Source organism: Triturus cristatus, chromosome 9, assembly GCF_964204655.1.
Source record: "Triturus cristatus chromosome 9, aTriCri1.1, whole genome shotgun sequence".
NCBI classification, from domain to species: domain Eukaryota; kingdom Metazoa; phylum Chordata; class Amphibia; order Caudata; family Salamandridae; genus Triturus; species Triturus cristatus.
The window spans coordinates 749,301,048-749,312,746 of record NC_140592.1 but is presented as its reverse complement, the minus strand read 5'-3'; the positions used below and the strand labels follow the sequence as shown (position 1 = coordinate 749,312,746).

At 46.6% G+C, this 11,699-nt stretch overlaps 1 protein-coding gene across 3 annotated transcripts in view; it reads left to right on the top strand.

The window, feature by feature from the left end:
* The first annotated feature begins 2,317 nt into the window (after positions 1 to 2,317).
* LOC146798746 (prospero homeobox protein 1-like) overlaps positions 2,318 to 11,699 on the top strand; it is a 91,901-nt gene continuing 82,519 nt past the window's right edge. The window contains exon 1 of one of the 3 annotated variants that reach the window (XM_085626038.1): positions 2,318 to 2,417. The gene's annotated coding sequence lies outside the window, so the exon portion shown is untranslated. Of the gene's footprint in view, positions 2,520 to 11,699 lie in introns of all 3 variants that reach the window. The other 2 variants (XM_085626036.1, XM_085626037.1) reach the window with 2 other exon arrangements.

Genomic DNA, 11,699 nt, shown 5'->3' with positions numbered 1-11,699 from the left:
GCAGCTTTCTAATTTGTTGTTTTATGTCTTTTATTTCTACGTTTCTCCAAGGCGCTTTTTTTCTTTTGTGCTGTTGTGTGGTTTTGAGTGGTATCAGGATGTCAAAAGCTTCTTGTAGCCACTCATATAGATTTTGAACCGAAGTTATTGTTTCCAGATTTGTACTTGATGTTAGTTGTGTTTCTAAGTGTTCCAAATTGAGTTTGTTCCACGGCCGATAGGTGGATAGATGTAGGCTAGTTTTAGGTGAGTCCCTTAGTGTTGTTTTATGTTGGAAAGCAAGCAAGTGGTGGTCTGACCATGTGACTGGAGTTATAGTTTGAAAGGTAACCAGTTCAGTATTAGCAAAAATGACATCTAGGATATGTCCAGCGATGTGTGTGGGTTTGTGGACAATCTGATGCAGGTTCAGTGCGTCTAGGCCAGTGATTATTGTTTTTGGATGGGTCATATTGGGTTTGTCTAACCAAATGTTGAGGTCACCCAGAATGCATAAGTTGGAGTGTATTGTTATCAGGTTTGAAACTGTGTCTAGAAATGCGTCTGGGAATGTCGCATTGCTAGGTGGAGGTCTGTAAAGGAGCAGGAAGTTACAGGATGAAGACGGTGTAGCATTGCATCTTGTTAGAAGAGCCTCACAATTCTTTATGGAGATGTCATCAACTTTAGTGATATGTAATGTTTGCCTGAACACAACAGCTGGACCACCTCCTTTTTTGCCAATACGATTTTGGGTGATCGTTTGATAGCCTAGAGGAATGGCTTCATGCAGGACTGGAGCCATATCATCTCCCAACCATGATTCAGTTATGAATAGTGTGTCTGGTTTTGCATCTGTGAGAAGGTCGTAGATGTGATGTTTGTTTTTAGAGAGGGATCGAGCATTTATTAGTAGACAGTTTAGAGAATGGCCTTTGGTGATAGTGAGACTTTGTTTTGTAGTAGAGTGAACAGTATTGTGTGTGTTTGTAGCAGGTGTGTTTTTAGTGCTGGCATTAGCTGTATTAGGATAGTAATCGTGTAGCTGTTCTGTATCATGTTCCTCATCCAGCATGCTAAGAAGGCATTTTGATGGGTCTGCCTGTGTATGTGGTGGAAATGGTGTTTGAGAGTGAGTTGGTGTGCTTTGTTGTTTTCGTGGTGAAACATTGTTGTGCAGTAGACATGGGGAAGCAAAGTTATGAGGTGTGGCACTTCGCTTATGTTGTTTGTGTGTGTTTATTGCGGAAGGTGTATGAGTCAGGGGGTGGTGCAGCATGTGGGTCATGTAGTAAGGTTCTAAAACGATGATGCTACTTGTTGTATCATATATCTGGATGCAATGACGGAAACAGCAAAATACAAGTCGGGCGGCACACTATGCCAAGCACAGATTTTTAGCTTATGTGTTTTTAAGCCACGCCCTTAATTATATTGGCCACGCCCCTTTAAGAGACCCCCCAGTTTTTTCATCCCACTTAATGCCCTGATCTATCTTTATGAAGGTTTAAAGATGTCAGTCGGAAGTAGGGTAACCAGGGGTACCATCTGTTCTGCCTATCCCCGATGCCATGTTCTATTTCCCATTTTCTTTTTTTTTGCAGTTTTGTATATAGCGCGAACTCGACCCGGAGGCATCAGAGAGCTTTACACCAGCACCAGTTTCGTTACAGATGGACACGTTCATTTTTAGGCAGGAGGAGATTAATTGATTTGCCCAGAATGACAGGATGCTTGGGCCTCCCGCCAGAGTCGGACCTGGTTCTACAGCTTTAAAGTCGGCAGCTGCTCTGGCTGTTACGCCGTGCTCTTTCCCAGCGACAGTTGTCTCACGGTGTCCGTCTCCTACTTTCCTGATACCTGTTCTCCACTCCCTCCCCGGTGCGTTACGTTGCTACTTTCACAATCCCACCCAGATGCCGGTGGTTTATGAATTTGGGTAGTCCTGTGGAAAGAAGGCAGCTAAAGGTGCCAACCCCCCCCCCCCCCTTCCCCCCCCCCCCCCCCCGCTACCCGTCTTTCTCTCCTGATTTCTGGTATATTGTTTCTCTCCTGTTGTCTCTTCCCTCTCCTAGCGCCAGTTCTTTATCCAGTCTCCCTTTCTCTCACTCTCTCGCCTGATCCCTCCTCTCCTGCCCGGCCCCCTCCTGCCCCCGGATAAAGCTGCTTACATACGAACCTGTCACAGACACTCTCCCCATCCCATCCCTCACACTTTCCCATTCAGACAGGACTTGGCTGCGGCAGGGGGCACTCCACCGCCAATAGGCGAGCGGCTCCGTGACGACGGTCAATCCGATTGGTCACTCGTGATGAATGTAGGAGTTTGGAGTTCCCCACGTGGGGGCGAATGTCCATTGTGATGTCACACGAGGAGTGAGCGAGCGGTGCTCTGGCTGTCAGTCAGGACCAGAGAGCGCTGGGGACAGCTGCCGGAGGTGAGTACCTGAGATGTACCCAAGTTATCTCTCTGCGTCGGGTGCGCCTGGGCGGCGTGTACTCGCGGCGGAGGGCCGCAGGGTACGAACGAACAGCTGGAGGTTGGTACAACTGTCCGCTCTGTGAGTCGCTCTGCTCAGCCTATCACTGCCTGTGTTCTGTGCTGGTTGTGCACAAGGCAGAGAAAAGGGCCGGTTTGGGAGACTTCACTATTCATACTACCGTGGCGGGGCGATGGGGTTTAATTTAGAAGACCTCTCACTTGGTCCAGAATTGTAGCTGCACCTCCACTGTGACACACATCATGCTGCCGGAGACCCTTGTTGTTTCAATATGGGAACTCACACATTGCTCAGGCAAACAAAGCACCTCGACCCTGTTTGACTTGCATTTTTTGATATATTTCAGTCTGGGGCTCAGACACACAATGCACTTCCATTTCCAATGCAGGGACGCGCACATAGGTAGTCTGTGTATAGTGGCATTCAGCGGCCCCTGTTATACCTGCGCATTGGCCCCACAGAGTTCAGTCGGTACACCCTACCCTGACCTCCAGCGCACTCTGTTATAACTGAATGCTCGAGCAGAGAACCTCAATCGTGGCCGCTGCCCGAACTGTCATTGCTGAATGCATAGGTACTGCGACTGTACTCACATACAGCTGTGGCAGTGCACCTCAGTCCCGACCTGCAGCATTCCCTCGCTATTAGTGTAACGGACACATACATAAAGCTCTGGTTGTGCATCTCGGTGGTGGCGTGCGACATTCTCTAAGGGTGTGACATGGGCACCCACATGCCTCCTTGCCAGTGTTTCTCAAATGTAGAATGCAATATCGTGTTAGTATAATAGCATATGGACCCGAATTCCTCTCTGCCAATGCAAAGGCGCATAGAGTCCCACATACACCTGTCGAGTGGACGCCTGTCCTGTAACTGCAGCCTCACCTCTCTTCCTATGCGAGCGGAAGTATCCCCTGAGATACCCACGACTTCCTTATTTTGGCGCTGACGTGCCTGGTGGCCTTTACCTAGATAAATATTGTGTGACGCAGAGCATTGAATTAGACTGTGCGCTGACGGGGCCGGTGGAGCACCCTCAGAGTGCGGGTCCTCAGGCCCCAGGGTTTCTGCTCAGATAGCGTTCTGTCATTTCTACCGGCCGGGGTCGCGGAAGGTGTTGTAGTGTGTTTTGGTTCTCACTTGGGTCTGCGCTGGTGGCTTAGTAGACTAATGCGTTCACTGTAGGGGCCTGTGTTTGACCTCATGGTCACTGGTTCACGTCCGGGGGTCCATTCAGCCTTTCATCCTTCTGGGGCCGTTAAAATGAGTACCATTGTGTTGGGTAACAATAAACTATTATTCTGCGCCAAGATACCGTTCTGGGTGAACTTGTGCTTTACAAATACACGTTATTTTACTGTTTCCGGTCCGTCTTCCAAAGCAGAATTGATAATGAGGGGCCAAACATCAGAACAGATGGACAAACTGATACTGGAGGGTCTGGGCACAGAGTAGGGGCAAGTAGTGCTTATGTTATTATAAATAACCGCAGGGGCGTAGAGTTTATCCTAGGAGCCTGCCGATGGTGCTGCTGTACACCAGGGTCACTGATTACTAAGTCTGCCTAGTTTTGATTCCACCCATTGACCCTTTCTTTCACCACCATGCACTTCATCTCTATTTATCTCACTCTTGCGGACTATTTTTCATACATGCTTTCTCACTTTGTCACTGTTTTGCTGTCTTTCTCTTCCTCCGTCTCTCTCCCTTTCCCGCCTTTCTCTGTCCTTCTCTGGGCCAAAGTCTGATGATGAAAACACATGTGTTGGTCCCAAAAAATGAGTGTTGATGCCCACCACTTACAACCACAGGCATACCTTACGCTCAGTAAGAAGCTTCCCCAGCCACTTCACAAGGGTCTCTGAAAACCAAGAGATATTTGGGAAATGTGCAATTAAAAGGAAAATGTGGCTATCATTGCCTTGCTTGACATGTTAAACATGCTAATATGAGAAAATAAATGGTTAGCAGTAAATTAATTTTCATCAAAATGTATTTAAGGACATATATACGCGCTTTTCACTTCAAAGTGTAAGTGGACATTATCAACAACACCCGCAATTGCAATATATCTTTGATTTCTAATTCTTGATATACTGAATTTATTGTCCTAGAAAACAGACATGGATCATAGTTTTTTGCTTTTCATTCAGAATGACCCCTCTTTTCTCACTTGCAATGTTTTTTTTTTGGGGCATATATTTAATGTGACAAATTGGAAAGCACCAGCAAAATATGTGTTGTAGTTTACATGTCTTAGAATAAATGCCCCTAAGCCCAAAGGGGCAGATTTATATCGGACTTGCGCCACTTTTACGCCGCCGTTGCGTCACTTTTGTGACGCTGCGGCGGCGTAAACCCTGCGCCATGTTGCGCCCCATTTACAACGTGACGCATCTAGGGAGATGCGTCACGTTGTAAAGCTTGCGCCACATGTGGGCGTACCTGCATGGGGGGGGCATTCCGGCGCAGGAACGCCTCCGAAAAGTGGCTGAGTGAAATCTACAAGATTTCACTCAGTCACTTTTCCGGCCATGCTGCGTCAAAACCCTGCGCCTGCTTGAAGCAGGCGTAAGGATTGACGCAGCATTGTGACGATAGGGCACCCCCGAGCCTTGCTGGAGCTGCGTCGCGCTTGCGACGCAACTCCAGCAATGCGCCAACCTTCCGCCATCAGATGCGTCACGCATCTGTTTATCCGTGCGCCACGATGCGCTGCTTTGTAAATGCGGCGCATCTATTGTGGCGCAAGGGTAAACTTTTGTGACGCATCTTTCCTGGCGCATCCCTGCTGATTTGCAGGGATGCGCCAGGAAACATAAATCTGCCCCAAAATATTTATGAGAAAGTATCATGTTGTTTTAGGTGACCCCAAGTAAATAATTTTCACATGAGGTGGTGGCTGGCCTGAACAAGCTTGAAGTCTGCGGTGATAGATTGTCCCTGAATGAGATGTTGCGTGAAGGTGGAACAAGAGTACTTGGGTCATTTTGACTAGAGGAGCAGAAATTCTGTTTGGAGCTGTTGAGTTGAAGGATGCTCCAGGCTAGCTAATTTTACAGTCCTTGCTAAGAGTCTCGTGTGTCAAGTGATAGATGCGTTGTACTTGATGAATTGGGTACCAATGTCAAAGGGAACAAGAGATGGGGATTCTTGAGGAACTCGCATATTGGGCTGGTGCTCCACAGCAAAGTGTTGTGAGGCAATAACCTTAGAGCACCACTTAGTGATAGCACCAAATTACTGCCAAATCAGGGAAAATGGTATTCTTTTAATTATATGAGGGTAGTTCCCCCAGACATACTTCTATTTTACCTGGACAGCTTAAAATCTGTGCACCATACTTGTGCGTGTGTTTCTTGGTGCCAGGATGGGCAACATGTTGCTGCATGCAGTTTGCCTGGAAGGAGGTAAGCTAGAGGTGAGTGTAGTCCAAGACTTAGGGCCTGAATACGATGTTGGCGGATGGAATATCCCGTCACAAACATGACGGATGTTCTGTCCGCCGGATTATAAGTTCCATAGGATATCATGGAATTGTAATTTGGCAGATGGGATATCCGTCACGTTTGTAATGGAGTAAACCTGCCCACCAAGATTGTAATCAGGCCCTTAGACTACCGTAAGAGAGGTGGCTTGTGTTGTATCATGGTGATCCACTCCCTTGGGATGAGCAATCTCTGGAGGCATGTGTCTTCTTCATCCGCTGCCTCAAGGGTACTGTCAATATTTTTAATTCGTACATTTTTCTGATCAATCTGAGTAAACCTTGTGTGTCAGAATATCCACTACAGAAATACGGTGCTACAAGAATGTTGTTGCAAAAATAGCAACTAAAATATTGAAATATTGTGGCGGTAGGTATATATAGGCAAGTGTAGGTTTACTGTTCTTACCTTCACATCTACATATCTTGTATAATTCCTCTTCAGTGTTTAAATATACTGGAGCTGTGCTATTCAATTTGAGGATGTGGCATGATTCTAATCTCCTTAAACGTTGTTCCCTATTTCCACCTCTTATGTTGCTAGGAGCTGAATCGATAACAAAGTAGCAGAGGTCTAAGTCATTGCTATTGTGCACTTCCTCAAAATGCCTGGCGACAAGGTTACTGTGATCCTTGTTTTTTATGGCGCTCAAGTGTTGGAGGATCCTTTTATGTACTTTCAAAATTGTGCTTCCCACATACATTTTGGAACACGTGCATCTTAGGATATACACAACATACTCACTCTTACAGTGCAAGGTACTGCACATTTTTTATGGCGTATTAGTCATTGGTGACATGACTTCAGTTGTATTGACCACATATCTGCAAGCCCTGCACTTGTGGCATTTCCTAAAGCCCACATTCCTATTTAGCCAATTGTTTGTTGTTGTTCTCATGTCAGTGCTACTGCTTTCTACTTTCTGTTGCATGGACTTAGCCCATCTAGAGGTCATTTGAGGTCTGTTGTGCATGGTGTCCCCAATAATGGTATTGCCAGTGTCCGGTGAGTATCCTTCTAACCCTCTGGTTTCTATGCAGTATCCTATGATCATCCTGATCTCCTGTTCACAATGTGCTTGGTGTATTTTTTTGTGAGCAATAGGGTTTCTCTTTTCCTCATCTTAGTCTTATGTTTGGAGTGATGTCTGAGCTATAGAGTCCTTCTGAAAACCTATCTGATAATTCTGTTTGTGCCAATTTTAGCTGTTCCTCATCACTGCAGTTACGCTGCATGTGCACATTTTCGGCATAGGGGATACTATGCTTAAGTTTGTTTGTGTGAAAACTTTGAGCGTGCAGTATGATATTGCCAGTAGCAGGCCTTCTATATGTTTTGGTATGTAGCTTATCATCTTTCACAGACACATGGCTCAGAAATCCTCTTATAAGCGTCTTGGGCATAAATTAAATATTGAACAATTCCATGCCCTCCTTTCTACAAATACCCTTTGCATGCCGGATGACCTGGATGCTGCTGATAAAGCACTGTCGGACTGGATTCTCCGGCCACTGGCTCGCTTATCCCTGTTAAGTGGTCCAAGTGCTGCAATACCAAGTCCAGTCCTTGGTATAATGACAAGCTTGCGTAAAGCATGCAAAAGGCTGGAGCGGGTGTGGAGACATGATTATGGTCCGATCTTGAAGGGGTGCTATCAGGTAGCTATCAAGAATTATCACAGGGCCATCCAGTCAGAACGGGCAGCTCACTTTGCGGTCGAGATCAGGAGCAGCAGCAACCCCACTAAAGGTATTTTCTCTATACTTAAAGATCTTAAACGGGTGGGGTTATCTACAGCACCTCTGATATCAGATGAGAATTGTGAGGCTCTCGCCTCCTTCTTTGTTAAGAAGGTGGAGAACATTTATAACTCCTTTCCTCAAGCTGCTCTGTGTCCTGGCCCTGCTTTTAGTCCCCTTACTACACACACTCTCACTGCCTTCCTGTCAATTTCTCAGGATGAGTTGCACTTGCTTTGCAATAAGGTCAAGTCGGGCTCTCCCGCTGACCCCCTTAAGCCGGAGCAATTTATGAAATCCTTACCTGTGCTCCTTATACCTCTGGGCCAGGTGATTAATATGTCCCTGTCCATGGCAGTTGTCCCTAGGACTTGGAAGCAAGCAAGGGTGGTCCCCCTGTTCAAAAAAATCCGCCCTGGATACAGCTAAACCAGAGAATTTCTGCTCCATATCTCTCCTGCCAGGGGTATGCAAGATCTTGGAGACCTATGTTAATTCTATCTTGTCAGGTTTCTTGGAAGATAACATTTTAGACCCTTCTCAGAACGGCTTCCGTCCAGATCACAGCACGGAGTCTGCTCTCCTAGCGGTGACCTAACACCTGAGGGTCACACTGGATGCGGGACGCACTTCGGCACTGATTTTATTAGATCTCAGTGCCGCGTTTGATACGGTCTCCCACCAGATCCTGCTGCAATGGCTGGAGGAGGCGGGCATTGTGGGCTCTGCCCTGGACTGGTTTGCCTCTTTTCTTTCTGAGAGGACCTTACAGGTGACGCCCCCCCCTTTCTCCTTCCTGATCCACACCATTAAACAAGGGGTACCACATTGCTCAGCATTGAGCCCCACGCTATTTAACCTGTATGTCCAACCCTTAGCAGCTGTGACTAGGATCCGAGGGTTGACAGTAGTATCGTACGCTGACAACACACAGTTGGTAGTGGCACTCTCTGACAATTCTGTGCAGGATGCCTCCAAGTTCCAGAGCGATCTTGCAGCTATCACTGAGTGGATGTCTGCCAACTGTCTGCAGCTTAATGCTAGCAAGTCTCAGGTTCTGCTGGCTGGGAGGGACTCAGAGCTTTGGAGCAAGCGCTGGTGGCCTACAACCCAAGGCTGTGCACCCACCCCCAAACAGGTGGTAAAAAAATTGGGTGTCTGGGTGGACTCGGGCCTCAGCTTCCAGGTCCAAACTAAGAAAGTGGCAGGGACCTGCTTTGGAATACTGCAGGGGCTCAAACCACTGCTAGGGTTTTTCGATCCGTCCATCCGGCAGGTTATCATTCAGGCCTCCATTCTGTCTAGATTGGATTACGCTAGCTCGCTCTACTTGGGTACCAATAAGACAGAGATTCGGAGACTGCAGAGGGTCCAGAATGTGGCGGCCAGAACTCTTCTTGGCCTCCCTAGAACTTGCTCTACCTCTAGTGCTATCCGCCACTACATTGGTTGCCGGTGGCCAGTCGTGTGGAGTTCAAGTCCCTTTGAATTGCTTTAAAAATTCTGAACTCCTCCTCTCCTGGCATTTTGGCCAACTTGCTTTTACCTTACACACCCACGCGCCAACTCCGTTCCTTGGGTCAACATCTGGCGGTTGTTCCTAGGGTGAGGAGGGTGCGTGCTGGTGGGCGCTCCTTCCGCACACTGGCTGCCAAACTCTGGAACTCTCTTCCTATATATATCCGCTGTATGAATAATTACCTGGCATTTTGTAAGGCAGTTAAAACACACCTCTTCCCTCCGCTTTAGGTCTTGTTGTCTTTCTTTTGTGGTCTCCTAATTTGCTGCTGTTAGCGCTGGGACGCCCCTTTGCTGGAGCAGCTGTGCGCTTTATAAAATAGTATAACATAACATAACAGTGGAATCTAAAAAGTGTTCTTCTTGTGTACTGATACATAGGGTGACCAGATGTTCAGAGCAAAAAATCGGGACAGGGACTGACATAGAAAGAGGACTAAATGTTGACACTGTACTGACCAGTGGCAACATTTAGTCCTATTTCTAAGCAATGGCTTCTCTCCCTCTCTCACTCTCTCTCTCTCTCTCTCTCTCTCTCTCTCTCGCTCTCTCCCTCTCTCTCTCTCTCTCGCCCTCTCCCTCTCATATGGAACACACCACATCATGGCCAAGAAAGTATTTAATTTTCATGCTAAAGAAACCCATACCCATACCTCTGTAGCATGAACTCGGCACACTGCAAGGGGAGCTTTGTGATTCTCCTTAGGTGATGGGCTCCGCAGGGGTTGATTCACCCCCCACCACCATTAAATCCTGCTGTGCTGACTGAATTAAGTCACCAGCGCAGCAGGAGAGTCTTTTCAACAAAACTCTGTCCATGGTGTCATGAGAGGGCTGGTGTGAACGTGAGCCTACTGAGTACAGTGATAAATGTGTGAGCTCATCCCACCCTCTCTCATAACCGGGACATTTATCTGTTTTTGTAACAAGTGTCGGGACGCCCGGCAGTCATCAAAAAAACGTGACTCTCCGGGCAAATCCGGGACGTCTGGTCTCCCTACTGATAGAGCTACTAAAGTGTAAGATCAGATTGTTGTTTCTCTGTAAAAAATGCTTGGCTGAGCTTTCTGTCCCCTTCCCAATTGTCGATAAATCGGTTCAATGGACCACATTTTATGTCCATTCTGCAGTAAATTGTTGTGCGAGCACCTGCTCCTCCCACCATCCCATATGAAGATTCACATAGCTGAAGGTGAAGCAGGTGCCCATAGCTGTGCCCCTGACTTGACTGTATGTCTGTTTGCCAAACAGAAAGAAATTGTTGTGTTGGCACCAATATGTCTTGGACAGCAGCATTTGTGTGTGTTTGTGAAATGACACTGGTCAAGTGAAGTATTCAAAAGCCCTTAGAACTAGGGGTGGGTGGAATTTGCGTAGTCGCGCTACGCAAAGCTCCGCGAAACGGTAATAAATCTCCGCGAGCACACAAAAGTTCCGCGAACACGCGGAATCGCTTGTTCCGCCCGTTCGCGATGCTTTCTTCTTGTTCGCGAACGCAGTTTGCGTGCTTGGGGAGAAATATCTCGCGAACACGCATTTTGAAATCGCGAACGAGCAAAAAATTCCGTGAAGCTGCGGATAACAGAATTTTTGGCAATTCCGCGTTCTCTGAGGAACGCAAAATTACCCAAATTCCGCAAGCGGAACTGAATTTACCGCCCAGGCCTACTTAGAACATCCTGGTTGGAGATACCAGTGTAGAGAGATGTTACATCCATAGTTATTTATACAAAATTACTCTCCCAGGGATATCATAGATTCTTCGTAAGAGACAGCAGTGTCCTGGAAATAGGAGAACAAATTGTAGACATGCTTTGACAGGAAAAATCTATGTTCCTGGAGGTGCTATCAAACACACCCACAATGGCTGATGTAATTGGCTTCCCCGGGGGCATTGTGTCATTTTTGTGTATCGTTGGTATAGTATACAAGACTGGTATTGTGAGAAAATCATTTTTCAAAAACATACTCCTCTTGGTTAAGCAAACCTGTACCACACCATTGTGATAACTTTAAATGATAAGCCACTCTAATATCAGTAACATCTGAATGCTATTGTACTATAGCAGTCCATGTTATTTAACTGTTTCATTGCTTCCATTTTGTACATTGACATAGGCCTTAACATGATGTTTCCTCCTTTTTCGACTGTCGGACCACCACATCATGTCTATGCCTCAGTTTATTCATCAAAATGTAGTACTTTACATGTCGGCCTCCGACAGTATTCCTGCATGTTGCACTCATGTTACTTTGTAGGGTTTTCAGAGCTTGCACCACTAATTCTGAGGAGATATTGATGGAATCTCTTGGCATATCTGATATGAAGGCTGATGATGGTTTAAACGGCATTGGAGTCCTTTCATACACATCTAGTTCCTATACATTGATTAGATCTTGTTCACTTAAAGCTTCATGTTCACCAGAAATTTCCCTCTCTAGTTGCTCTAGTTCCATCATCAATTTGAAGTTGG